The sequence below is a fragment of the Anas platyrhynchos genome, chromosome 4 (genome assembly GCF_047663525.1).
Source record: "Anas platyrhynchos isolate ZD024472 breed Pekin duck chromosome 4, IASCAAS_PekinDuck_T2T, whole genome shotgun sequence".
NCBI classification, from domain to species: Eukaryota; Metazoa; Chordata; class Aves; order Anseriformes; family Anatidae; genus Anas; species Anas platyrhynchos.
In genome coordinates this window covers 25,185,016-25,209,953 of record NC_092590.1, presented here as the reverse complement: position 1 = coordinate 25,209,953, position 24,938 = coordinate 25,185,016, and the positions used below count along the sequence as shown (strand labels likewise).

Here is a 24,938-nt window from a genome sequence, read left to right as displayed (position 1 = left end):
TACTAAGAAAGTGGTACAGCAGAGATTCATTAGAAAATACTCCTTTGTAAAAGATAATTGGTAAATTTGTAAAGTGAACAGTGCAGTAAATAAAGTGCATGCTGAGAGTGTTTATCACTGATCTGAGAACACAACATTTTTCAAGGCCATTAGACTTTCTTAGAAAAGCCTGAATAAAATCAGTCCTATTAGCACTACAGCTCCAGAAAGCCAGAGCTCACTAAGGGATGACTAATACAGCAAGTAAGGCTCACACAGTGTTTGGAGTCCCCAGCAGAATTTTGGCAGCAGCTTGTCCTGGTAAGAACTTCTTCTTGCAGTGCAGTGAGCTGGTATTAATACTACAGGAATATCACAGGAATGCTCTGCAGGAAGCAGAGCAACACTGGGCTGTTTGTATCCTTCTGATTAACAACTGAATGGGAATTTGTTGGGGGTGGTGGTGGGAGGGCTCACTCCAGTTCCCCATACATCTCCTGAAACTCTTGACAGCAGTTGTTATTGTTTATTTACTGCAGAAGCAGTTGCTAAACTCTTCATCTAGATGATTCAGGAAAACTAGCAGACTCAAGGCAACCCGTGGAAATGTTCACCGTGTTTCTCCACGTGTGAGTTTTTCACTGTTTGCAAGAGTGAAAACTTGTGCAGAGCTTTAACTGGTGCATTGCCTTCACACTGTCTCTTCGTGCAAATATGTGTCCTCTTGCTGGTTGTCTTTTTTGCATTGTTTGAATTTTTTGCAAGAAAAATTACATATATTTGTAAATACTTGATTCCATCCATTTAATTCCCTATTTTGTTTTAGCAGCAACTAGCTTTGTCTAATGTTTGTATCATATTAAAAAATGCCTGTCTATATATACATATATAAAATCTTTGCTAATTTAAATTTAACTCTCTTGTACAGAAGGTTTGTGGTCAGCAAGTTTAGTAAAAAGGTTAAAAGGTTGTAACACTCCTTTGTTTTACAGTGTTCAAAGTAAATTTTAAAATATTTTGCATATATTAGCTTTTGTCATATGAAATAAACCTCTTGTGTTGGAGATTTGAAGCTTCTTAGGTATCAGATAGCAAATTAACAGTTCACATGCTGATTTTAGTTTTATTTCCAACACAGCACGCAACAACAACAACAACAAATACAATTATGCTAGTCACAGAAGCTCCATACCTAACTTAGTTGTACATTGGCAGTTGTTACTCCATGTCACTGAAAGGTTGGGCAGGCTCAAAAAATGGGTCTACCATTCTGTTAATTCCTCTCTCAAATAAAGTAAACCCCATGAAACTTTACAGACTGTATTACTTTAAATTGTTTACTAAACAGCAGGCTGTGTTCCTCAGTGCTCCTGACCCAAATATGTCACGAGAACAAATATATCACATGAAGACATTGCAAATCACAATCATTAACTGTTGTGCAAGGCTCAAATAATTTTTTCTTTTAACAATTTAAAGACAGTTCTACTTTAGTATGAAAAATAAACTAGCTGAAACTGCTGGTTGTCATATTGACAGATTGATTTTTACATTGTTGTCATCTTTTAATTTGTACATTAACAATTTGCCCAGACAGAAGTTGAGTCTTGTTTCAAATTTACCTTTTACTTTTGTGTTTTCTCTCCTCTTCTTAATTATTCTACTAACTCCTTCAGAAATTACACAAAATTATGGTCTCCCAACTGCGTGAGAGCTTCCTCCCAGTCAGGCTTACCACAGGAACTCGGCTTTCCTGCAGCATCCTGCTCAGCAGAGCCTTTCCCCATTTCCCCTTCTCTTTTACATTTTCTTCATTTTGGTCATGGGTTCTTACTACAAAAATCTATTTGCTAAAACTATCAATGTCACTTGTCCTTGTAGCTCACTCACACAAGACTGTCAGTTCCATGATGTAAGCTATGTAAACTTTATAGAAAGCCAGTTTTGTGATTGGCTTTAGGGCTCAGAAGATCCCAAGTTCACTTTTCCAGCCCCCTCAAACCATCTGCAGATTCAATTTTGAAACCAAACCTCAAATTTTAAGTAGGCAGAAGGTCAGCATTCCCAAATGTGGTCTGCAAGCTTCTGTTGCTTGTGTGCTTGATTGCTATCTTAAGTCTTCATTAGGTTTTGTTGTTTATCTCAGAAAATCATATATGAGGCAATGCATGCTGAGTCAGCTGAAAGCCACGGTATATGCCTAAGTAATCACTTAAAAAGGAAAAACTTTGCATTCTTTCTAGAGAGGCGTAATTATATTCCTTCCAGTAGGAAGATTAGAAATGGTAATTCTATAAGTAGGTAGTCATTATTTTATCATTTAGTATTAGCTATAATAATGTTAGTCATGATGAACTAATGTGGTATTAATATGGATTTCATATGTACTCTCTTAGGAATGTAATTGTAATTTACCATTTTATTCATGTTCAGTCATTCTAAGTGTTGCTGAATTAACAGATCCACTTAGCCTTAATCACTACTCACCTCATTTTATATCAATGACAACTTTTGCTTATGAAGACCTTCTACCACTAATAAAATAGGGGCTGTATAGTTTACAAGCAGTTGAACAAAACTAGAGAACAAAATAAACTAACAGCTGGGAAAAACATGGTTGATATTTCTAGCCCCATTGCAGAGGTGGAGTGAAAAGGAGGGTGTTTTGCAAAACTCAGTTGGAATTACAGTGCTGTGTAGCCTAGGGAGAATCTTGTAGACTCAAGGCAGAGATATGTCAGGAAGATCTGGCTGAAGGAGCTGCTTAAGTAACATGACGAATATGCACCTTGTTTCTTCTTCCTCTTTAGCATAAATTCTTCTTCCTCTTTAGCATAAATTTAGCAATTAAACCGCTGTCCTAAGATTAAGACACTGTGCTGGTGCACATGAGATCTTACTTCTGTTTGTTTCATTGAAAAGGTTTTCTGTAGCACATGTTAAATTCATTCTGATCTCATGAACAATAATAAACACTCGGTTTTTGCTTGTAGTTTCGTAATTTGCTATGAGATAAAGGCATACATTTCAGTAGCGTTCAAGCTAAATTGTCATGAGAGCACAAATAAATGCCCAGGACTCCTAGCACAGAGTATAGAAGGTGACATCACAGTATTTGTGGGTTATAAATTTATTTATTTAATTTGAATAAAGATTACTGTTAGTTATCTTTGTGCAACTTGAAAAGAGAAAAGCTTCCTGCATAATCTAAAAAGCATCCAAAAAGATCATTCTATGTTTTATATGGAAAAATATAAAATTAAATTTATTATGCATATTTTGGGGTGTAACTTTTATGTTTGTTTCAGGTTAACAAAACAGTAGAACCAGATCCAGACTGAGCTGTAAGAAATTTTCCATTGGTAGAATATGGCTCATAGTTCTCTGTAGCCATAAAGAATTTACTAGGATGTGTCAAAATGCTGAGATACTGTGGACAGGCGCGGCTGCAGCTTGACAAGTCTAAGTCACAGCTCAGAGCTCATTAAACAGCAAAATTTTGCTGTATCATTGTCTTTAAATCCAAGTAAAATATTAAGAACCAAGTATAACCAAGGAAAAAGGCACGCATAGGATGGGAGGACAATATGCTTAGGTCATTGCACAGGAAAAAAACTGCTAGAATTCACAGCCTGAAGACCAGTTTCCTATGCAATGCTTCTGATTCAGGGGGCAACATAATATTTGGCTACAGTGACAAAAGAAAGAGATTTAAACAGGCAGGTTGAGATATGTCACATTGTTTTAAAGGTGGAACTACTGCAGCAGATTATCAAGGAATGTGGTAAAAATATCACCAGGAGTCCAGAAACCAGCATTAGTTGTCATTTTGAAGATATTAATAGCAGGCATCATATTAGTGCAGAAAACATAAATTCTGTAGTTTGTGTTTGAAGTCAGATGATACAATCATAATAATGCTTTTTGGCTTTATAAGCTAAGATTTGCTTTGATGATCAGATTTTTTCTATCGTGTGATTAGAAGTTAAAAGCATGAAACAACTCCAAGGGGCTACTAATTAGGAAATGGTATGACTTGGAGATTGTACCAGAGGTTCCAATGTAGTTCTTTCTGACGTGGTTGGATCCCTTATTCCCCTCTTTCAGTCCGTTTGTTGTTGTCCACTTGTTTGTTGTCCAGATACATTCATAGTCAACACCCGACACCTCCTTGCAACTAAGCATCCCGATAGCTGACAACAGTGTTTAAAAATACAGCATTTTTGAAAGTTTTCTCCTTTGGAAACATAACAAGATACTGATGAAAATCAGAATGTATTGTGTTCTTTCTGGGCATTATTTGGGTTTGTTCCACGGCAATGCATTTACAGCAACTTATCAGAGATCAAATAGCAAATTAAGGTTTGCCCGAAAATACCTAGGTCAACAATCAGATTTCTTTATATATTTGTGAATAATTTATAAGTACATTATGTTGAGACCAAATTACATTCTGGACAAGGTGTATAGTCTCCCTGTATTTTAAGAATATTGGTATTGGACTGAAGTCATTTGAGGCCAAATGCTGTAAAAAGAAACATTCTATGTCATTTGGTTCTGCTTACACAAATTCTGGTGGTACCCGCTCTAGCAGACTGTTACTACAATATTATGGAAGGTGTATCGTGATTTTAATTTGTACTATGAACCCTTGGCAGTGTCTGTTACTTTGCTTCAGAATGTAATTGCTGCTACTTACAAAAGCCTGTCTTTTTATTTTGTTTCTTTTTTTTTTTTATATATATAAAAAAGGATGAAAAAAGCTAGCCTTTGAATGCGGCAGTAATTACCATGTGATTTTATTCTAAAGGCTACCAATAAGAAGATTTTGAACTAATAATCTTATCATTTACACTACTTAAAAGGAGAAAGGATTGTAAGGGAGCTCATCATTAGCTGTAGAGATGAAAAATGTAGTTCATAATGTCAAGTCCTACTGTGGCTGGACGTTAACTGAATATAGCACAGTAGTATATGATACGTTAACTGGAGTGAGGCACTTAGATACTATATCATATCAACAAACTGAGAAATATAAACTACCTGCTGCTAGAATAAATAACCAATTTCCTTCATATAAGCACAGGCAAGTTAACACTGAAATTTATTGTGTCATGTCAAACAAGTTTCCAGTGTTTCCTACAATTTTAGTGTGTGTTTTGCTATTTTCTTCATAATTATATCTATCTTTTAAACAAAAAGTCATGATAAACCCACAAAACTAATTAACCTCAGTCTTGGAACACATCTGCAAATATTTTAGAATCTTTAGTTGTCTACATTCAAATCAAATTTTACTTTTAGATTTATTGTTACAAAAAAACTCTCTGTAAAATAAACCATGGGCATATTTTGTTAGTTGAGCTAGGTTTTCATCAGTGCCTTTTCCCTCCAGTTTCAAGGGAAACAACATCTGGCTCTTTTCCCATAATCAATATAATCTCTTAAGAGTTCAGTTTCAAAATCAGCTGCAGAGAGTAACAATTAGAGGTTAGTAGACACGATAGATTTTATAAGAAGCAATTATGTCATTAACAAATTATCAAGTTATCAAGCTGTCTCATAGAGATAATACAGAAAAAAAATGAAAGATGAAAGCTGATGATTGTATAGAAAAAAAGACGTGTCTAGAAAAAGAGATGTGTCTATTATGGGAAGAATGTGTTATTAATTGAGGTGAGCTCTGCAGAGTTAACCTTTAGAGATGTAGTGGTTCTGGGAGTCAGGTGCCGTACCTCATAAAGGATTTAAAGAGCAAGATACAGAGACCTTATTTTGTTACCTAAGTGGAGATTTAGGTGGTCTATAAGAATCTAAATTTCAGATTTCTCTCCTGAAAACCCCTAGATAGCTATTGCCTGGCAGTTATTATTTTTATTTACAAGCTGCTTGGGCATGCAGAATCGGGCACCTGCTTTGGAAAGCTGTAGCTACTGAGCTCTGAGCCGCTGGTCTGTGTTACACTAAAAACTGTTAGGGTAGGCGCTGCCCTTGGATCCTGCATGCCTAAAGGGCAGCTAAGGAGCATGAGGTTTCTTAGGCTTTTTTTTTCCTTCTGGTGTAGCAAATCCTGAAGGACTTGGGAAGGTTAGTTGTCTTGTGGGGAGGGGCATCACCCAACAGCACATTTTCACTGGGGTCTTAGTAGGTTTTTTCCTCTTCCATTTCTCAATTATCCATAAATCTGTCCCCAACCATCTGAAAACCTGGATATGATGCCCTCCAAGGAGATAGAATCTGTGGATTTAAGCCTTTCAGTTATTTTCTCTTCCACTGTGAGTAATGCTCCAGCTGCTATTCTAAAGGTCAGCACCTCCACTGAAAGTACCCATGTTGTAAATGAGGAAAATAAGCCTGGCTCAGTGCAATATAAGATGAGAGTCCAGGCATGCGAGCATTGGAGAGATTAGATTCCAAGTGAATGTGTGTCCCAAAAATCCAGAATAACACTCTTAAGAAGCGGGAGTTGCAGTTGGTGTCTGTCCCCACAAGTACCCCTGGGCTAGTTCTTGCTGGCTTTTCTTCAGGAAGCTCTTCCCCTCATCATTTTGGGTGCTCTTCTCTTGCATCCTGTACAGAAGTGTCCAGCTTTACCACATGCACGTAGACAGAGGTACCATGTCAAGCTTTCGGATTGCATCTGTAGTCAGGTATCTACAAGATCAAGGCTGGTGGAGTTAATGTGCCTCTAATTCTACTGTTCGATGTGGCTCCTAGCGTAATTGTTAAGTACTGATATTTTTAAGAAAGTTAAGAAATGGAATCATCATTGTGTTTGCTGTCCTAGAAATAAGCTAAAGAGTCAAGTTGACCTTTCATCTTTTTCATTTTTTCTTCTCCTCCATGATTTTTTTTCTTTTCACATACACAAATTCCAGACTTATTCTTTTGCTAAGATGTTGACAACTTTTGAGATACTTGTATCAGTGGGAGAATCTCCCTGAATGAGACAGAAATATTTAAAAAATTATCTCCAAATATTCTGCTCTCTTTTCTTACAGACATATAAAAAGTTTTCTGCCCTAACTTTTTGGCCAGCAACTTGGTTATGACAGTCAAGAATTAATAGACAAAGCAGTATTATTTTGATCCAGAAAGGTGGCTTTTTTTTTTTTTTTTAACAAGAAAACACGTTTTCTTCACCTTCTATGGTATAAGAAAAAAAGTTATGAAAAATTATGTAAAAAGTTATCTCAAAACATAGTAATGTGGTGTAATGGAAAAATGAGAAGAGTAGTCAAGATTTATGATATAACTTTACACAGTTGAAGTTCTCTTCTATACACACCCACCCAGTAATCTAAAGTACTCATAGGATTAGTGTAGGTACTGTTCACTTTGTGCATGCAATGTAAAATGATCTAAATATCAAAATTGTATTTATTGTGTAAAGCAATAGTCATAGAGGAACAAAAGCATTTTAATACCAAAATACTAAAGAAGTGCAATTTTAGGTTGGCTGTTTTGGAATAAGATATTTGTTATCACTAAGACACTTGAGCGGAATTGACTGCAACTACTTGTGTATATGTGCTTTAGAGCTTCATACAATTTAATGAGCACTGTAGGAACCTCTATAAACTGTAGAGATTAAACCAATTGCAGATACACTACTGTAAAATAAATTATGTGTGTGTCATACTTTCTGTTATATTCTAAGATATGTATGGCGTATCAGTTGGAAAAAAAAGGGCAATTATCTTAAATTAGAACCGTGTTAAGCTACCTTATAGAAGTCTTAAGTAGCTTCAAGGATAAAGAGAAAGAACAGACAAAGTATCATCTATACCATTGGAAATTCCAGTTCCTAGCCCAGGACAGTACTCAAAGCCAAGTAAAGAGGTATAAGGCACTCTGTATACAATGAACAAGGTGTTGAAAATGCCTGGTCAAAATGGCTTAAAGTCACCTAAGCAATCGAAGCAGGACAGTGTCTTCAGGAATCCTGCTGGTAGTGCCAAACGTTGGGTAAAGTACAGGGGCAAATTAGAGAATAGCTCAACTGCTAGTTCTGACAGTTCAGTATAACTTCAAAGATAGTGCATTTGGTTGTTTTTTTCCTTTTGAAACTTCACTTCATTATCAAAAGTTATGTTATCCCTGAATATGATGGAAGAATCCAGTATAGCAAGAATCTTCTTGCTAGGAATTTGGCTATACTTGCATGCAGGTTCTGGGTAGTTCAAGCTGGTTGCTGAGCCCTAAAAGACTAAAGGTGTCCATGGCACAATAGGATGCTCCTCTATTAAACTTCATTGTTCTTAATTCTAAGAGCTGGCAGTGCACTGTTCTGAAGTTAGTCATAGTGGCTGAAGTGAGACTGTCACAGGGTAATCCTTCAGTATTCTCAAGAACAGTGTAATTCTTTTCCAGAAACAGATTCACCATAAATGCATAATGCTTTGCTTTTTTTTTTTTTTTTTTTTTTTTCCCAGTATTTCCTTCTGATGTGTAATTCTACTTAATTTAGTAACTACCTGATTTCTTAATTTCTATTTAATTTAGTAGCACAATGCATAAGAGCTTATGAGTGTATTTCTTAATAATTTTGTTTTAAAAAATATTTAACTGCATTTTTTTTGAAATTTTGGCTTCTAATTTTAATATATTAATACTACTAAATATTTTTAAGTAATGATTTGCGTGTGCTCTCTAGGTATTGCAAATGATTCATTCAAGCCAAATGACATGCTACAGCTAACATGCAGTAAAATAAGTATTTATATAATTTGAAGTCTATTAAGGCTACTTAATCTTTATGAGTGACATCAATATGGACCCAATTAGCACAGTTTTCAGTCACTTCATAATTCAAAAGAATGTGATCATTCAGCTGGAAGCACAATTGACAGAAACTCCATAGTCATGAAGGTAAAAGCTTGCAAGATCACCCAGTAGGATGGAGAAGCTGTCATTCTTTCATCAGTGCTGTTGAATACTAATGTCAAGGTCAGAAGAGTGTAATTTTAGGCTGCCAAAATATTGTTGGATTTGATCTGCTAGCAGATGTTTAAAAAGAAAGTAACAAAATAAAAATGTATATGCACCTTTGATATGATAGATTCAAAGTTTCAGGTGCCACTGGAAATGTTCTGAATCTGATTTGATTGGCACTTTTGTGTGTAATTTTTAATTATAGTATTTGCTTTAAATATCATCCTCATTGTCTAACATCAGAAATTGCAACTGTGTACATATTTTACAAATTCTGCATGTTATTTTAAATTCTGATGTTTGTTCAATTAGTTGCAATTATAGCAAAGACTGGATGCAAAAGTATCTGAATACCAAATTTAAACATATAAAATTGACATGAATAATAAAACTATAGGTTTTCTTTGCCATAGTTTTCATTTACATAGCATGATCAAGCTAGGAGGGATTCTTACTGCTATCTTCAAGTAAGAAGGTAGAAATGAGGTGGAGCTGGAATGTTCTCAGAGTACTTACTGAAGTGTAAAAAGATGAGATGCTATGACTCCTACTTTCAACAATGCAAATCCCAGTTCAGTCTTAAGAAACCCAGTTCCACAATGAGTATGGTCAAGCATTGCAGCAGGCTGCGCAGGCAGGCTGTTAATTTTCCAACCCTGGAGATATTCAGAACCTAGTCATGGTTGTTCACAAGGATTCTTGAGCAACCTGACCTAAGTTGGCTCCACTTTAAGTAAATGGGTTGGACCAGAAGACCTCCAGAGTTCCCCTCCAACCTCAAATATTCTATGATTCTCTCATTTACATATTTATAAAATAGTTGTTTATGTAAGTGATATAAAACTTAAAAAGGTTTAAGAGTGTAGTTTTGAAAATATGTAGAGGGTTTTGTTTACCCTAGGTTACAAAAGATATTTAGGAACCCAAGAGTCATCCCTTCTGTAAAACAGAACTTCTCTTTCATGTAACCCTTTAGGAGGTTTAGCTTTAATTCCTAAGCTTGCACTACTTTCTTATTGTTATGTAATTAGATAGCTTCATTTCATAGCTTCACTCACTCCTCTGTCTAAATAGAAGAGTTCCCAAATAAATGAGTTCTTCATAATCTGATAATGTTGTAGTTTAAATCTTCACATAATTACTACATAAATTTGGTTACTCAACTTTCTTTATAAACAAAGAAGTTCTAGAAAAAACAAAATTATGCAGTCACATATTTTCATATCAAGCTTTGTGAGTTCAGTTTGGTGTTTATATTTAAGGGCTTTTTGGTTTTGATTGATTTTACATTACATGAATATGTCAATGAGCAGTGGCAAACAATACCTCAGTAGGATTGCTTTTCAGTTCCAGATACATCTTTGAAAGATGTCGAAAATGACATGTTTGCAGTAAAATATACATGGCCGGGTGAACTTTTCTGGTCTTATCTTGCGCCTCAGTAATTTTAAAACAGAAACCAAAGCCTTTGTTCTGATAAACTAGACATGTTTCTAAAATATATTTATTAAAATGAAATATTCAAAGATTCTGAAGAGCATGTATGCACAGAGAAAATGTATTCTTTCCCTCCTGTGCATGGTTAACTTTCATTCATATTAATGGGGTTATGAACATGCTTCAAGCAGAGAAGGCTATCATTTTTAAAACCTGTCTATTGAATATTTGGTTTGGTTAAATTTATGTCATCTGTTTACTACAGTAGGGAAAAACAGTTGCTGGAAGGTAATGCTTATATTGAATTTAACTCTTTTATGAATATCATCATCTCTGAATTCGCTAGTTACTATTATGAGAAAGATTTTAGAGCTTTGAAAATATTTGAGTGAAGATGGCATTGTCTATATGGCATTTTCATAATTAAAATCTCCACTATCTGACTTTTTTGCTTGTTTCTTTCTACTAGTTAGACAGGTTCTTTTCTCCAACAGGGGCAAGAAAGGACAATACAAATTTAAGAGAAGTATGCTGATCCCCACTACTTTTAAAAGATGCTATTGGCACTTAAGGATATTTTTCTGTAAAGGAGCGCTTTTAAGAAAAGAAACTCTAGTCAACTATGAATAAGGATGGAAAAAAGGCTGATGTAATTCAAGATTTAAACCATAAATAGTAATTGCTTATGTGTAGTACAAAATAGTCAAAGATGCTGGCAATTTTTTTTTTTTTTCTGTTGCCTAAATATATTGATAATCACAATGGTCAAAGACTTTTCAAAATAGTTTTTAAGCTTAAAAAATGATTAGCCGAAAGATATGACTGGTGTTTGTAATGTATGTGAAAGCCAACTTACTATAATTTTATTAAGCACTGAGGCATTTTCTGTGGTGCTGAACTACAGACTGTTCATGTTTGTATAATATTATTTGTTCGCCTGTCTAATTGAGATGAAATTCACCATCTTAACATTTTACATCTAGCTGAAATACATCTGGGATCATATGATTCTAGTCTTAAGATTATTCCTTAAAATTGTTCTTTTTAGGATGTGTGTTGAAATATTAGTGCTATTCTGAATACTGAGGAGGCATTAAGGTAATCGTTAGTGACAAACTTTGTATCAGAAATACAAATTCTCACCTGATTTGTGAGGCAGTCTCAGAAGTATGCCTTTGTAATAGCCATTGCATGTGTGATACTGCTTTCAGGTGCAGTTACATGTTTAAATGAGTTGAGGGAGAAAAAATCTCTGACTCAGAGGACTTTGTTTTGTTGAAAAGGTAGTGGGATTGCTGTATCCATATCCTTTCAATTTACAGTATCTTAATAGGATTCTATAATTACTCTAAATTATTTATTTTCTGCAGTAAAGCTTTTCTGTACAAAGTCACTTTCTGCAAGCCAGGCACCATGCAGTGGCCGTCTTTAGTTCAAGATCCATAGCTGATCTCAGAAACAATGATACTCTAGACTAAGGAGTTTATTATTATAATTTAAAAGTGTCCCACATTCATATGAATTTGGTGCTTTCTTACGGCGGTTATTAATCAATTAATTACCCTCTGTACTGAATACAAAATAATGAAGGTGTACAGTATACTTACAGTGTAAATTCTGAAAGGTTCCAGGAGTTTTTGTGCAATTTTGGCAGTAAATGAATCCTTTTCACAGAATTCTTGCTAGGAACCCCTTAATACATTTTAATGGTTAAAAACATGCTCTTGGGCTCTGTGGTGCATGTCTGAAATCTATGGCATACATGCATTACTTTCTTCTGTGCATTAAGGCAGGGATACATGCATGCGTATCGTAATGGTTTTTGTAAATGCACTTAGTTTCAGCAGTTCACATGAATTTTAATTTATTCAGCTCACCATTCCATTCCCATTGGAAACACATACAAATTCTATTGGCATTGTGTTTATAGACATCAACTGGCATTGAAAAAAATTCAATAATTTTGGTTTGTTTTGAGTAATTTAAGCTCACTGCTACCTTACTGAAAGTCTGAGGTGGTCAAACATACAGCATGGGTGATGCATGCGTGACCTTTTGGCACACTACATCTGATAGTGGCTGTTTATATATGGAATAAAATCCTGATCAATCTCTGACACTTACTACAGGCTTCCTGCTGCTTAGAAATGTGTACTGTAATAGCATTTGTATGTTTTCTTTTCCCTCAAGATTTTACTATGCTGCTTCACAGAAGCAAAGAAAATTAGAAATAACATCACAGCCACTGTAATAGAAATAAATAAAGTAGCAATTTGTAAATTCTTCTAGACAGATCTTTACTCGTGAATGCAGGAGTCTCTATTTATATGTATAATCTGAATGTAACGTAAGTGGGGATAATATTTATATGTTGTGCGTATATAGACAGTTATTTCGTTTTACATATAACTGTTTAAATTGTAAGAACCTGAACTCTTTTTCTCTTACCAATAACTAGACCACAAGAGACACCACTTAGTACAATACTTGAAGATAAATCTCCTTAAATTGTAGATTTTTTGTTTGTTTGTTTTTTAAGTAAGTTTGAGTTGAAAGACTAAAGTCATTGATTATTTTGTGAAAAATCATCTGCTGCATTTTGATAGGATAATAAGGAGTAAAAATTACCAGGCTGTCATTGATTTTACTTTTTTAGTTTGGTGGACAGATAATACAGTTTTCTGGGATGTGTGAATATGCAGAAAATAAACACAGCAAGCATACAACCATTTAATCTTTTAAGAAGAACAGAAATTTACAGGGAAATAAAAGTGATAAAAGATGGGAAGGGAAAAGAAATATTACTTGAAATAAAACACACACCAAAACATATTCTAGTATCAATACAAATTAAACTACTGCAACCATGTGTAAGGTTCTCCCATCCTACGTAGCATTAGTTCTGACTTTTCACTGAGGTACAAAGATGATTTTAAGCACCAGAGAGAAAGATCTTAATCATTAATCAGTTGTTTTCAATATAATTATTATTTTTTATTATTATAAGCTATGTCTGGAATACCGATAAAACTGGAGTTACAAAAGCTTTAGTGTGGATTTTTTTTTTTTTTTTTTCCTATGGAATATCAAGTGGGTGTCTAAGGAATATCCAATGATTCTTCCGAGCTTCATCTGCCATCCAAAATGTGTGGTTGTCTGTGGTTTGGGTGTGTAACGTAATTTTATCTCCATGTTGCAGATAAAGAGCTGCTATAATGCTACACACAGCAAATTTATTTATTTATTTTTTTTGTGCATTTTTGTCCCATAATTTCCAACTTCATTTTTTTGGTCTAATAAATACATTCTTTGAAAACAACATCTGTTTAAAACTACAGAAAATTTGAAGTATGTGCACAAAATGCCATTCCAATGAATTCTGCCAGGTACTTTTCCTATATTGAATAAATGTTAGGCTGAAAAATTAGCTGCAGTAATTAATTATTTATGATAAATATGCATATTGTTTGAAGCAGAACTAGCTTTTAAACTACATACAATGTCCCCATATTAATTCCCTCATGTAACTAATTTTAGTCAGGATATGCTGCTGAGGTACAAGATGAGCCATTTAAGGAAATATTTGGAATTGTCTCTGTACTGATAATGTGATTTCCAGGCACCTGTACTTTAAAAAAGTCATCTCCATTACTAAAAAGGGAAGTTTGTACCCATGGACAGTCTCTCTTTGGGCTTCTCCTTTTTTAATCTCTCACAGAATGCCACGCTTCAAAAATGTGCATAACAATGAAGATAACTAATCTTAAAAAAAAATAATAATAAAAAAAATACATAATATGAAGTATTACCTAACCTCTACTATCAAATCATACAAATAAAATCCATGTGAAGAAAAATGTTCCCTAATTTGTACTCTAAGATTTCTGTACATTAAGACTCATTTACAAATAAACAATACATAAAATCCTAATACAATAGATTTTTCCATAAATAATACAATTGATTAAATCTTCACGAGTAGGATCAGCTATCTAGAATTACAATTTTTCCTACTGCAGGCTATTCCTGTTGCTAGTGGTTATTGCTACTGCCAAAGACCCAGCTGCAAACTAATGTGAAACTGTTACAGGTAGCCTACCACAGAAATTTGATTAAAAAAGGGGGGGGGGGGGGGAGAGAGGGGGAAGCATGAATTTAACAAACTAATCTTTGCTATAGTAATTTCAGCAGTGGGTATGGTACCAACTTCTGTCAGCTAGGCAACCTATGTGTAGCAAACAGGCACAATTTTGTGTGTTAGTGAGAACTAGGACACAAATTGTAGCCTTTGGTTCCAAAACATTTCTTTTCTCAGTGAGCTATTTCCTTGTAGGGACTGTTGGTCCCTTGCCTTTACTGAATACAAGCCAACGCAGGATAACACTGTAATAAAGCAAGTTGGAATATTCTTTTACAAAATGTTTATTTTCCACATTTAGTTGTCACTTTTCATCAGTTATAGAAATTCATTCTGTAGTTTCTTTCTGTGCTAATTCAGCTTTACCATTTCTATTGTGCTTTGTGAGGCTATCTTCCATTTTCTTTTCTTTACCAAGTGAAAGAAAAAAATCGTAGGTGCTGAGACAGGCTTCTCTGAACACTGTTTCGTCATTTTGATCCTAACTAGATCTTCCATTTTGGGCTGTTCATTTGTTTTTTAAGCTTGTGGTGAGTATCTTCAAGTTCTGACTTGAGGATATTGATGCAGAATTCAGAGGAAAATATTACCAGATTATTTGGATATAAAATGTGCATGCATACTGTATGTTTACAATCATCACTAGGGATTTTTTCAAGGCTTTAAATGTTACTTTTTTTAGCAGATGGATTGGGGAAATTCTAAAAATAAAATAAAAAAGCCCCCAGTAGGTGTTTTATTACAGCAAGCAAATATGTGCACTCTCACTATTAGAAGAATACAGCCGATGGGCAATTGTTTAATTATTCACACAAGAGACTCATTCAGTCGTTGTTTCTACGTAGTTGGGGTGCTCCCTAACTCCCATCATTTCCCATTCATGCATTCTGAGGCAGGGGTAGTTTCCCTCTTCTCATACAGTCCTCACTATTGTCATCCCTGCTTGATCATTTTGTATTCTTATTACAGTATCACAATGTATTCTGCAGAGGCCATACCGACAGCCATAAATTACCACCATGATATTTGTTTTATTTATTAAGTAGTGATTCATAAAGAGCATTGTAGATTTGTACATTAACATGCACCAACTTCCTGGGTGCTAGAGAATAAGACGTTGCTTGTGACCAACAAAGCATGAAGTAATTTAGTATTTGGTCGTTGAGACCTTTCTTTGTTTAAAATAAATTTGTAGTGACTGTGACTGGAGACAGACCCTAAAGGTGGCAGCTGCTGGTAAAATGTTATCAAAGGAAAACATGCACATCTTGTAGTTCCTGTTGCCTATGATTGTCTCCAGAAGCACAGAGAAAAAACTCTTTCAAACTGCATGACCTGTACTCACTCGCGGTTTGTGGAAGGTGCGTCTAGCTGGAGGTACTAACCATAAATATGCGATTACAGTTAATTTAGTAACAGTAAATTCTGTTGAAAAGAACTAAATACTTAACTCTGAAATTAGTTTTCGAGGTGAATTCACAGAAGTGAATCAGGCTGATTTCATTCAATGCAAAAGCTATTAAAATAATCAGCTCATGTAGCAAAGGGGAAGACAAGGCTCACTTAAGCCTGCATCTCCTTTCCTTTCCTGCAAGTACCTTAATCACAGCACTTTCAAACATCTTCTTTGTTGACATAGCTCACTTTGTACTCAATATATATACAATATATTGTGTATGTACTATTACAATAGTATAGCAATTAGAACTTGGTTTCCCATGTAAATTGCTTCAATAAATAGGGAATAGAATTATTTTTACTGTCTCTGGCTTATTGAGTATGTGAATATTTATTGAAAATATTAAAAAGTTTCATCAAGAGAGACAGAAAGATACTTACCATTAATCTCCCCAAGAGATTGGGGAGTTCTGGGGACAATAGAGGTCAAATAATTTTCAGGTAGAGCAGGAGTTGAGATTTCCATATAGCAGATGATTGCTTGAAACACTTGTTATTAAGCAAAAAGCATGAGGAACGGCTTATCAGTAGCTTTCTCCTTTTTTCTGTGAGTGGCAGCTGTGTTAAGTTTTCCAGTGAAAACTTAAGTGAAAAAAAAAAAAGAGGAAAAATATGCTTGTTTGATTTTCTTTAAGTTGTCGTTCACTGATGGAATTAGTGGAAACTCCTTTGCACCATTCAATAGTCTGGTTTCCTCTTTGCCAGTTGATACTGGCTTCCTGTGTTGTTTGCAGGGAATATTCCTCTACACTGTGAGAAACATGGAATAATGTATTAAGCAGGCCAACTTATGGTAACAGGGCAAGAGAAGGTGTTTTGTATACTGACACAACACCATAAAACAGTGTCACAGCCTGTTAAAGAAGATTGATTATGGGTGCCCTCCCAAAAGCAGAGATCATTATCAGACCATTTTCACACTAGAGTATTCTCATCCCACCACATCATTTAACATAGTTCAGGCCAGTTACATTGGTGGCAAACTACATAAAGCTGTTTCTTCTTTTTTACAGCTCTTTAGGCCAAGGTGAGATCAGAGGTATTGGGAGTGGTTTACTTTCCTGTGGACCCTTTTTATTTTTCTTTTGAGCTATAGATGGAACTTGGTGTAGCCCTTTGAAAATCCAAAAAGAAAACACAAGTATATTCTTGACCAACATGCAAGAGGCAGAGGAAACTCCAAGAAAGAAAAAGATAATAGAGCAAACAAGGTTTTTATTTGTCAAGATAGGTATTATACTTTTTTCCTCTATGTACGCACAGTAACTGGAAAGCTGACTTCTGAGAGCTCATGGGTCATATACCTCAAGTAATAGCTGCAGATAAGTCACAAATCTAGCAAGATCTTTCTCTTTGATAGAAAGACCCGTTTTCCCTAAAAATAAAAATTTTATAAGTATGAGTAATTACTGAGGAGCAATGAAAAGCACTGTTAAAATCCTAGGGGAGAAAAAAAGTCAGTAAAGATGATTAATGGTTATCAGCTATAAAATAAGTGTTTTTAAGCTCTGTCAACTTTGCTTTTCTAATGAGGACTTAACTGCTTCTAAAGTAAAGCCTTTATCCAAGCTGTATTTTGTATTTCATTTAATCAATGCTTTGTATAGACACAGTTACCATCATCATAACCTTTCAGTTCTTGTGTTTTGGCATCTTGCAGTTTTTATATGCAAGTTTCAGGCTCAAGGGAAGAAAATTCAGCTGAAATGTCCAAGTGCAATTTAATGTGTGATGCAAAGCCATAGAACTCCTCTCAGACTTGCTTATTGTTGCAAAGAGAGCCTTTGTAATTACCGGGGGATTATGGCAGAATATGAAAGACCTTGAAAGTGGCTTTCTTGCAGATCAGGCATGTGTTCTGCACAAACTCCAAAACAATCAGCTAGAGTAGTGAAGCAGAAGTATATGAAAATGTGAAGAGTTCACTGAAAAGGTCCTTATAGAAGCTCCTAATTAAAGAAATAAAATCGAGTTTAAAGAATGTGAAAGTTTCTCTTGTCAGTATGGAAAAAAGGCCTTATGAGGACTGGAAATGAGATGACAACACAAATACAGTGGATTCATCCTCTTTTCTTTTTTTTTTTTCTCTCTGCAAAAGAAATAAGGAAAATTGAGCTTAATGGTACATAAATAAAAATAATTAAATGGAAACTAGTTGTAGTGGTACATTACCTGAATTAATATACAAGATTAAAAGACCAATAACCCAGAAACAATTTAGTTACTTTTCTGTTCTTATGTAAATTAGTGAACAATTTTGGACAAGAACAGAGTATAGTATAGCATAAAGCTACTTATCATATTAGTTTTGACTTAATTATTTTTTCTCTAATTATTTTTTAGTTATTAAGAATCACTCTGTTAATTCTGACCCAATTTCTGCAAAAAAGCTTCACTTCTTCAGATCAAGACTTATTTTTTTACTTCATCCTTTTCTTTTTCAAAGTTTAAAAAACAACAAAAGCAATATAGTATTTTGTTGTGTTATGTAATGGAAATAGTCTACATCAGACATGTAAATGTGGTTATATAAATAGTTTTATTCCCGATTATTTCATGTGTCCAATCCTGATCATAGAGGATTCAGTGGTAACCTTTCTTCTTTATACTGGAAGTTGCATTGGCACTCGAGTTTTCTATTAACGCTTTCTTCCCAGTGATGCTGAAATTAAAGCGAGTTAAGGTAAATTACCAACTGAGCAGGTTAAGAATATCATACAGCAGTTCTGGAGATATTGCATCTGTATATTAAACTAACACAATTCTGAACTGAAAGATCTATATATTTACATTTTAAATTGTAACTGCTGCATAGCCATAAAACTGTTTTATAAAAGTAGTTAGGGAATCCTGATTCTTTTTCAAGTTTGCTTGCCAACATTAGCATCTTTTCATTTTATGTGTATTTATGAATAACACCATAAGATTTTTTTCCTACATTTTAATCCATAGCATACTTAAAAAGTAGTTAAATGCCCTTTGGCCATATTTTTCTTTTGTGAAATATTTGTTATATAATTGAAAGGCAAAATTCTACAAATGTGCCAAGTTATTGTTTATATGAAAGCAGCTGTAGACTGTGTGTCTATCAATACTCAGTTGCCTGTTACAATAACCAATAAACCCTAAAAAAAAAAAAAGTTCCACAGATTTTGATAGTGACACTTGCTACACCTCTTAGTCAAGAGGAAGTACCTTCCCCTAGTACCTACTCTTTTTCATTGAATATCCTGTGAACATCTTTGAGAAAGAAACAACATACATTTTATGAATAGAGATTTGATTTACACCATTTATCAATGTGTTCGTTTACCATTTCAGATCTTAATTTGTCACATCAAAGCAGAATTATATTAAGCAGGCAGTCAACTGGCTCTTTTTATTAACTGACTATTTTTATTGGAGTCAGTTAAAAATTAGCAATTACCCACACAAACTTCCTTCTCTCCTGCTCAGACTGAGAAGTTTTAATTGAAAAGGGCTTGAGCTTTCTACAGTAAAAATGTTGTTTTGTATTCAGAGGGGGTGGGAAGGAATGGGACACTGGAAATTTAGGAATTATGAATTCCTATAAGAAGCACAACTTATCCAAATGGGCGTCTTCATTGGTAAAAAAGCTAGACTGGAAAAAAATAAATAAAAGAATAATTTTCCCTCGTTCCTAAGAGGCAAATGGAAAAAAAAAATGTTATTTTTTCATGCACAGTTACTAAAAAATAAAAAGGAAAAATAAATGCTATGTGAATGCAGCAGCCTGTTCTAATGTTCTTGTTCAGAAGTACGTAGTGACTTGTATGTGTTATATACATATGCACACAAGCAAGGAGTAATATTGTAAAATGTTGGCCTAAGACTGAAAATTTTTGAATATGTAACTTTTATATAACCATCAAGTTAAGTTATTGATGCAATTGTAAAAAGCTGAAAATGTTCCTTTAACCAAAGCCATGTTGTATTTCTAGCTTAACATTTCAGCTTTACCAGCCTTTTGCTGTTGAAACCCACTTTCTGTTTGAAAGATTTACATCCAGTTAACTTGTCATTGATATCCCTGGAGCTTCTGAATGCTGTCAGAAAAACACGAAGGTTTTAGGAGTGAAATAGTGACAGTGAAAGAAAAATAAGATTTAAATACCATAAGTGAATTATGCCTTGTTCAAATTTAAACAACAACAACAACAATCTGTATCTAATCTTCAGGAAAGCAAATGAATTCTCAAGTCAGAGCTGAAGGCTAGTAGTCAGGAATTCAGGTATACTTTTCTGTTACTCGATGTAGTGATTTATTTCCTCATAAAACAGACTCATATGTGCTTCAGGCAGCATATAATATATTAAATACAAAATACTGTATTCAAATAGGAGGCTTACAGCCATGATATCATAGACATTCAAAGCTCATATTGCCAGATGAACTATACTGATTTCTCTGTGTCCAGATGCTATCTCAGAAAAGAAAAACTATGACCATTTCTTTCTCATATGCTAAAAAGTATGATGAATATACTCTGCACTATCGGAAATCTTAACTTTAATATGCTTTCCAGTATAGTATCACCCTCTCACTCTGCTAGTTTTGAGAATGTCATTTGTAATATAGTTCTTAAATGGCAGTCAATCCTAGCTCCACGTGGGTGATTAGTGTTTATTACATACATATATTAAGAGAAATATGCACCTCAAGAGCCAAAAAACAAACAAACAAACAAAACAAAACAAGACAAAAAAACACCAGTGGGGAGGGAAGGGGATTTATCCATGATGCAAAAATCTTTAATTCAAATCTTTAATCTAATCTGAGCCTGCATGGTGGACAATGTGTTTTTACATCCAATATCTGGATACATGTCTGGTGAATAAAGTGATGACTAAAATTAAAAAATAAAAATAAAAGAGGAAAAAAAGAAAAAAAAAAAACACAGTAATTTTTTTTTTTTTTTTTCAAAATGTAGATTGAATTTGGAATTACTTTTATTTTCCTTTTTGGAAAAGGAAATAGAATCATAAAACTTCAGGGAGGAGACAACAACTGTTTCTCTTTTTCATCTTCTTCCCCTTTCCACCCGCTCACCTCTGCCCCCACAAAGCTGCAGAACTCACCGTATGTTTTTAATGCACTGACTCCTATATATAGGAGACTAGGTTTCAACTCCTTTCCCCTGACTGAGATTTAAACCCTTATTTCCCACCTTCTAGGGGAATCACCCAGGCACTGGATATTCTGCAGTCGTATGCTCTCACCTGAGCTATTTGAACTGCTACTTTGACCTAGCTGTGTGCCTCCCAAGTGAATGCTTTAACTGCCAGACCAAAGAGTCATTCTTGCTCTTTGACTCAGTATTTAAATAATCCATGCAGAACAGCTTTTCCATGGGGATCAAGGGAAGCCAATTACAGATTTCTCACTGGTTTAAGAACTCTTCTGGGAAAGTGAAAATGTGGGTTCAAGAACACACGAACAAAGAGGGACTTGAACCTGATTGTCCCACATTGTATATCAGATGAGGCCCTAACCACGGAGCTATTGAATAAATGAAGAGAGGGGGGATTCCCTTTACTTCCATGAATGATTTACAAAGAGTGTGTAAACCTAATCTTTCATTTCCAGTTCTTTGGTTTTGTGTTTAAATGGCTTCTGCAGAGTTCCCTGTCTCTGACAAGCGTATGCATTGCTTGTTGGACAAAAATACTGTTTTTAAGAACGGTGATAATTCTTCTCCACATTTTTTTCCCATAAATATTTCCAGATTATTTCTTAGTTAGTCCATAATGAAATCTAAGCATGTTTTTATTTGGCAAAATATAAGTTAAGTTGGAAAGGGATGGTTAGGGGGAAAAGAATGATCTTTCAATACCTGTTTTGTTAAAGCATTTAACTGGAAAAAAAAAATCATACACCGAATTCTGCTGCATATGCTTCTGTATTCCCTAACATTTCATACTTCAAGGACCTGTACTGAACTAACGTGCTGTCATTAAGAGGGTTTAGTAGAAGCTGCTATCTACATGAGTGTGCTAATTTAAGCTCAGACACAAAGATCAATACAAACAAGGAAAAAAAAAAAAAAAAGTGCTGCCTGTTTATTAATCCTGAGACATCTTTCTTTGCAGTGTACATTGCTACAGAATATGAGAAAAAGTCCCAAAAAGTATAGCTATATTTTTAATGGGGGGAAAAATGAGCCAGCAAAATCTTTTAGGCAAAGGTCATATATTGATCACTTGCAAGAAAATCTTTCAGGAGCAGTCTGCAGTTACAGAAATAGTTGTTCAATATTGCAAATGTGTCCAAAGTCACAGGGAAAATCTGCTAATATCAGTTATGAAACCCAAACTTTCTGAGGCTTAATTCAGTGAATGATTACCCTCCTTTAGGGAGGTGGTGAAGGAATAAGAATGGTGAAGTGTGCCGTCTTCGGAAACTTTCAGCTAACTCTGCTAAAAAGAAGGCTTTTTTTTTTTTTTTTTTTTTTTCTTGATTTCCCAAGCTTTTTCTTTACAGCAGTGAATGAATGGTCAAGAACATATACACTTCCGTCTTCAAGAGCAAACAAGAAAGATCAAGACATAATCCAAAGAACAAAGCCAAACTTACTAAAGCTCCATGACTGTGTTTCTTTTCCCTTTAAGAAGTTTACCTCAGAAAATGAAGAAAACCTTTTCTTTTCTGGTTATACATACTCACAAAGATCCACTACACTTTTCATGAGGGAAGGAAACCTAGTAGCCTAGATCTGCTGTGGAAGGTGGTTGTGCCACAGTAGGTATTTTAGGCATCTCTGATGCCCTACATGTAAACCAGATTTTCCTGAAATATATAATAGAGCTGTTGCATTTCTGATGCTCTTTTATTAAGTGCTAACAGGGACCATTAGTCTCATGAGTTGCTCTTATGCATTCCAGTTCTCCCAAAATAATGCAGTAATTTTTTTTCTGAAAGACCTTATAACCAGAAACCCTAAAGAAATCAACATTCTTGCTGGAGGAGTCAGTTGTATTTGCCAATTATTTATTTGTTGTTTGTTGACTTTTTTGCCAAAGGATATATAGTATGTTGGATTTTTATAGGTCACTGTTCTATTGAAACTATTGTCCATAAAACATTCTGAATTCTATTTTTAACTAAATGCATTCTCTATAATCCTGGACTTTCTCAGTCCATAAAGCTACAACTATTTTCTGTTCTGATTAATACATTTCAGCAAATGTTTTATTTTCAAAACTGAAAATGTCTTCTGAACTGCACTGGTGAAAACAATTATAAAATGCAAGCAATCTTTATTTCATTCTTCCCACCTCCACCCCCTTTGATTTAACGAGTGTATAAGCACAATGTAAGTAAAATTAGTAATCATAATTCTCGTACATGTTCTTTATGTAATTATCTAAGAATCTTCTCAGTATGTATTTCACAAAATAAAAAAGGCATATATAACAACCTACAAACTGAACCTTTACAGTGATTATCCATTCCCATAAAGCAAAAACAATATGAAGTGCAGCTGGACAACTTCTGCACTGAAAGTGTTGCGGAAGCATCTGACCCATCTGTGAAATCGGCAGGGCAGGCAAGTAGGGCATCATTGTGTTTTTGTAGTGCCCGTTCAGCCCAGTAAGGGAGCTAACTGGTAGCAGCAGCTGGATGCAAAGAGATAAGAGAAATAGAGCAGAACAGGTACTGGAGGGATCATAAAGTGAATTTTGGCAGTTTTTGGCAGTTTTTTAAGAAAGTTTCTTTCAGGATAGCCTTCAGTTCAGTTGTCTCAACATGTCTCAGGATTTTCCAGTTAACTCTCTCCTGGCATACTGTACATATGCTGTGCTAAATCCATCTCCTCTGACATACTCCAAGCTTGAGCTATTGTAACTTGGTTAAGAATCTTCTTCACTCACACTTGCCATTTGAAACTGCTTTCATATTTCACCTACTATCAGACTAGACCAAAACTGATATTCAGGAAACTCCAAAAACAAGAAAAATAAAGAATTAAAACTATTAAATATTACATATATATATATATAAAGCATGCTTTTTCACATTGAGCCTATATTAACCTACATTGAGCATATATTAAATTGTAATCCTCTATATCCATTGGTAAGAAAGTTTTAGAAAATGTGTAGTTTGGCTTAGTTAACATTAGATAGCTGGTTCTAGCTTCAAGCCTGTGCTGAAGCTTTATATATTTTTCTGATTTCATTTCTGTTATTTAGTAGATATAATTAATCTCTAATTAAATGAATGATGCTGTGCAAAATTGTTCTCCAATCCTCTAAATATTTGCTAATTGGAATAGTAAACCTCAGTGATTGACTTTTTAGTTTTCAGATATGTACCACTCAACTATGTCAGTACATATTTTGGATCAAACTATACTTAGATTGTACAGGAGGTCCCTTCATTCAGAGAAAAAAAATAAAAATAAAAGTCTGGTTTTGTATTCCTGATGAAACAGAAAATTGATTAGGTCTCAACGCAGTAAATATGACAAGTGCAACTTTTAATCAAATATTTCTCACCAGATCTTTCCATTTGGCTTATGCAAAGCAGACAAAAGATTTGTTCTTTGTAGAATTGATATGCTGCCAGTAAAATCAAGGCGTTCCCTTTTGTACTTTCAATTTATTCTTTATTTTTTACAAAAAATAAGGTAAAATCGACAATACCTGAAGCACAGCTACCTATAGCAGGACTTAATCTTTCTATTAATTATTCCTTGCCTGGGTGTCACACCAAGGCCACTTAAGTCACTTCAGCTCCAGAGATGTTTAGAAACACTTCTGAGTACTTTAATGGTTCATCAAGACCTAACCCTTTGAACATTGCTTTAAGGCATTTTGGCTGTGCTCTGAGTCACTGAAGCAAAATTGGAGCATCTGGATGCAGTGTCAAAATAGCCCATGCAGCTTCAGTGCAGCACCCAAGTGGATAATCTCAACACGGAATACAAACACCGCATTAGTGATTGCCGGAAGGCTACAGTTCATCTTC

The 24,938-nt window shown here is 34.6% G+C and overlaps 1 protein-coding gene across 25 annotated transcripts in view; it reads left to right on the top strand.

The window, feature by feature from the left end:
* TENM3 (teneurin transmembrane protein 3) overlaps nucleotides 1–24,938 on the top strand; it is a 1,327,252-nt gene that overhangs the window by 433,893 nt on the left and 868,421 nt on the right. The gene's annotated exons all lie outside the window — the stretch shown is intronic.